Source organism: Schistocerca americana, chromosome 9 (assembly GCF_021461395.2).
Source record: "Schistocerca americana isolate TAMUIC-IGC-003095 chromosome 9, iqSchAmer2.1, whole genome shotgun sequence".
NCBI lineage: Eukaryota > Metazoa > Arthropoda > Insecta > Orthoptera > Acrididae > Schistocerca > Schistocerca americana.
The window spans coordinates 171,909,288-171,914,576 of NC_060127.1; the positions used below are offsets into that span (position 1 = coordinate 171,909,288).

A 5,289-nucleotide genomic window follows, 5' to 3' on the forward strand; every position below is an offset into this window, starting at 1 on the left:
ATAAATAAGGCTAGGATGTTTAAATTTAAGTAGAAGGGAGATCCGCTATAATCATAAAGATGTGAGAAGTTTCAATTGAATAACTATAAAACTATAGCGATAGCGTATCTCCAAAGGGCAAGTTCAGAGCTCGTCTACTGCATGTAGTGTAATTAAATTAATTCTCTCACCCAAGATATTTTACTTAGCCACGTCAGACTTTTGTTATGATTGCTTACCTGTGTGCTGATTGCACATTTAAATTGAGAGCTTCATTGGCCATCAGAAATGGAAGCGATGATTTATTCAATAACTTAAAGTGGTGCATTACTAGCCCAACGGCTAGTCGGGAGAGCCGATTTGATCAGGCGTTCCCTTAGCCGTCCGCACCGCGGCTTTATATATAAGAACGCTGCGCGAGAGAGAAAGGCCCCACTTCTCTCTGGATGCTGAATAGCACACCATCTGTGTCGGGAGTCGCGTCGCGTCGGTATCATTGCTACAAACAGCCTCGGATGCCGTATTAAGTTACTCGGGATTCGCATAACCATGAAATCATTTTCGAGTGAAGTGTTAATTCTGGGATGACTTTAATGATCTATCTTCAGTTTGCGTATGTCGTATTTTGACGTGCCGCCGCGGCACAAACATTCTACCATTATTTAGCGTGGCGTTTGATGAACATTATCATCAAATTATGGCGAGCATTCACTTAAACACTTAAGTTATAGTTGCATCAGCGCATTAGACTCTGAACTGCTCTGGTAGTTGGATTGTGTGGATTCTTTTTTTTTTTTTTTTTCATCTGTGACTTTCAGAATATAGCGAACGTTTTTACACGATCGTTTTTGATTATGAATCCCAAACAATCTCCTAATTCCTCAGAGCTATAAGCTGTAGCTATAAGTGTATTTGTCAGATGAAGTGGGCACTAGGAATTCTAATTACAGGCTTCACGTTTTGCTAATCACTTTCTGGTGTACCAGATTCTGTGTCAATGTGGCAAGTCGTATATTGGTCAGACGATGCGTACCGTCGAGGATCGATGCCGTGAACACCAGAGGCACACTCTACTAATGTATCCGAGCAAGTCGGCGGTCGCTGAACATTGTTTGTCGGAAAATCACGCCATGGAGTATGAACGCACGAGGATTCTGGTACAGACGTCGAGATACTGGGACAGCGTTGTTAGAGAGGCCATTGAAATTCGCACCAATGACGACCTCATAAACCGTGACTGTGACTATAATCTTAGCAAGGCTTGGGAACCAGCGGTGGGGTTAATCAAGAGTAAATCGAGCAAACGTATGGTTGTGACGACCACGGCGGACAGAGCCATCACACCGACGTCATTTCAGACGCCGCCGCAATCTGTTCCACCGCGCGACCGTGGCGCGGGGCGCGGACAGCGGAGGGAACGCGCCGCGGGCGGAGGGTATTTAAATCGGCCGCCGCCGCGACCGAACCCAGTTCCCCCTGAGCAGCCATAGTGTACGGATCTCCGTGCCGGCACGTTCACAGGAGCTCAGTCCATCAGTTCACCTGATGATGGCGACATGTATGATCGCCGAAATATTCTGCCCGTTGGACACTGTAGACCGGCAGTGCACCCGTGGATATTTTGATTGTCAAATACGCCGGGAGAAACTCAAGAATCACAGTATGTATACAGTTACAGAACATTCCAGAACAATGATTCTGATACCCTTTCAATATTCTCATACCCTTCTATATTCCTCTCCACATAACGACTACACAGACAGGTCACAAAATTTTATTAAACAGAAAGAAGGACCTGCCACTTCTAATTGACCAGTGCAACTAGATGCTGAGGCTTGTCGTATGCCATCACTGTCAACCCACCTCATTTAAATGTAATAACAGTAATTGAATTGAAAGAGAGGCAAACCTCAGAACTTCCCGTCTTTCGCATTATATGTGTTCAAATCGGAGACCAAACAAGCTCGGTGAGTGTAAATCAGATGACAGGGTAGAGTACTTAAGGATGCGTATGTTGCTCAGACATTTTTGCTATGAACGGCAGAGCGGAGTCCTACATTAACATACTGGAATATGCCATTTGGTACCTCCATCATGAAAGGAATGACAGCAGGCTTTATCACTCTTGCCACACACTGGGTGTTCTAACTCCCTTCAACAATTAGCAAATCTGTCATGTTGTCGTATCGAATATCTCCTCACATAAGAACTCCAGGAGTTGGAGAGCTGTGGGTCACAAGAAAAACTGCATGCTATTACATTTCAACAGATCGTCTGTGGATACACTGGTGTAGATCTGACCACCGTATAAAGAAGTAAGACTCTTCGCTGAACTCCACAGAATTTGATAACGATCGAAGCAGAAGAAAAGAATTAAAATTTGTGCTACGGCCAGGACTCGAACCCGGGTCTTTTTGCTTGCTGGACAGAAATGCTACCCATTACACCACCACGGCACGACGGCCTACATTGCTGCAATAACTGCCCAAGTTCAGTGTCCTCCCTCTGCTTATTTTCATTTACGTTGTCACTACTGTCAGTTTGTGTTGGGGAGGGTACTCAACTTGTTGCAGCACTGTTGACCATAGTGCTGTGGTGGTGTAATGGTTAGCATTTCTGCCTACCAAGCTAGAAGACCTGGGTTCGAGTCCCGGCCACAGCACAAATCTTTATTTGTTCATTCCGCTTCGATCAGTATCGTAGATAATGAAGAGACTGAAATGTCTCAGGAAAACATTTAATTATAAGACCACAGAATGCAACTCAGCGAATCTGACTCCATACGATACAAGTCAGTGTTATCTGCAGTGGCTAGCAACCCATACCAGCTGCGGGGTTAGAAGGATTTTACAGGCTGTTTCTTACAGCTCCAGGTGCTGCTCCTAACGTACCACCTCGTTGATCCTTCTCTCTGTTATGACCACTGTTAAGCAACATACTGAGAAAGAAGCAAGTTCCAAAACAAAACACACCGCTGTAAAGACCTTCAGGTACTGTTTTCAGCAGCACTGGGGTACAATATGAGCATACTGCAGCGTCAGCGATTCATTTGTCACGGTGTCGGCGATCAGATTCCACTCGGGTCTCTCTATTTTGGCTGTGAAGGCAGTAACTGTGCTGGGTTTAAAGGTGAACAGTGTTTGCTACACTCATGCTAGGGTACAACGATACGCCACTGTAATGCACCGACGGTAGCAGAGCCAGGATGGGGAAGGTGTGGGCACATTTATTTGGTCCAAGCCTTATGATTTAACGATAATTGGTTATACATCCAAGTTAATACAATTAACAGTTTAAAGGAAATTTTAGCAATAGAAAAACCTTTAAAAAAAAACATTCTCTAGAAGAAAATGCAGCCCCACTCTGAAACATTACATAAATGTACTGTTAGTAAAAGGTATATCATGCGCAGTCATAAAGACTTCAAGAATACTGTTTTGGTTCAACATAAGGTGAAAACACCAAAAATGCAGACCTTCAAGACAACTTACAAATAAACAATTTAACACATCACTCACAAAACTACACGAATTATTTCACACATACAGTCTATTACGAACTCGACAGTCATGTCTGCCAGCTGTGTGATACCTAAATTTGATTGATACAGAATAAACGCAGCTCAAAGGAATGATCTTCCAACATACTAAAACAACTTTATAATAAAAGATGACTGCCATTTTTTCCCAAGATGTGTTTGTCTGTCTGTAGCAAGTAAGAGGCAGCAACTGTAGCTTGTTGGTATAAAAACTGTTATGCAGAAATTTGAATGGGAAAAATGGCAGTCATCTTTTATTTGTGAAAGCTCACAAAGCTTTCACAAATAAAAGATGACTGCCATTTTTTCCCATTCAAATTTCTGCATAACAGTTTTTATACCAACAAGCTACAGTTGCTGCCTCTTACTTGCTACAGACAGACAAACACATCTGTCAATAAATGATTGATTAACGAGGTGGAAATTCAGAGCTAGCAACTTCTTGTAACGACTGATTCTCAAATGCTGCCACGAAAAACATTCAACAAAACAAAATCACACAGCCGGCCGCGGTGGTCTAGCGGTTCTAGGCGCTCAGTCCGGAACCGCGCGACCTCTACGGTCGCAGGTTCGAATCCTGCCTCGGGCATGGATGTGTGTGATGTCCTTAGGTTAGTTAGATTTAAGTAGTTCTAAGTTCTAGGGGACTGATGACCACAGATGTTAAGTCCCATAGTGCTCAGAGCCATTAGAACCATTTTTAGAATCACACAAATTAAAGTTCCACTCATTAAAAAATCCAACAAATCACGCAATATAAATAATGGTCACTTCGTAACAATGGAACTGAAAAACATTACACACTGAAGTGTGCTTCTCACTCACAACAGTCCTTTTAACTGCATACACAACACAGCTCAAAATCTATATCCCAAGCAGTACTAGTAGAATTAGGGAATTTTCAATATAAACGCACCCAGTTTAACAAGATCTAATGTAACAATAATCTGGACAGAACTTTCATAAAATGATCGATGATAGTGGATATCGTGCCATACAATATGAAACAAATGAAGGATTATTCACAATAGACGCCTGGCACGTGATGATATTCTGAGTTATTCCAAATCACCAAAATGTTGGCTACAAGTAAAAACCCCATAATAAGTAATGATCATGAAGTATATGAAAATTTCGGCCTTAGCCAGGTGACGAGAACAGCACCAATGCAGTTTCCTGTTACACTCTAGTGCTAGGCCCGACAAACAACAGCTGGTCATGGAGAACCACGCTGAGCAAGCGAGCATTCCGTCCTCCCCACATGCTCTCAAACAGCCATCTTATCGCAGTCCTTAAACGGCAGGCACCAGTTGACTTCCGTCCTGTCGCCATCCGAGGACCAGCCGACCGATCGACCAACGGCCTTCCGTCTGCGTCGACCACGGCCCCGGCGCGTACCTGCACCGCGAGGACCTGCCTGCTGCTGACTGCCGACTCGTCCAACCGCGGAGTAACGACGAACCCGACTCATAAGGGGAGGCCGCCAATTGTGAAATTCAGATTCGATTCATACTGCGCATAATAAAAGCTCATGGCCAGAGGTGTAATGTGGCAAAGCACCAAGATGCACTTCTCAGCCGTTGTCGAGAAAATCTACAGTTAAAGAAACCGTTGCCGTGAAATACGCTCTACGATCAATGAATCTCCATAGCGTCGTGGCGCAGCGGTACGTGTTCGGGTTCGTAATCCAAAGGTCGCCGGATCGAAACTCGCACCATGCAACGTTTTTTTTCTTATTAGTTTATTGTAATTGAAATATATATATATATATA

General features: G+C 43.6%; 1 non-coding gene across 1 annotated transcript; it reads left to right on the plus strand.

Moving 5' to 3' along the window:
- The first annotated feature begins 2,568 nt into the window (after nucleotides 1–2,568).
- On the plus strand, nucleotides 2,569–2,641 carry Trnag-acc. Its single transcript has one exon. It is a non-coding gene; the product is annotated as a tRNA-Gly (tRNA).
- The last annotated feature ends 2,648 nt before the right edge of the window (nucleotides 2,642–5,289 follow it).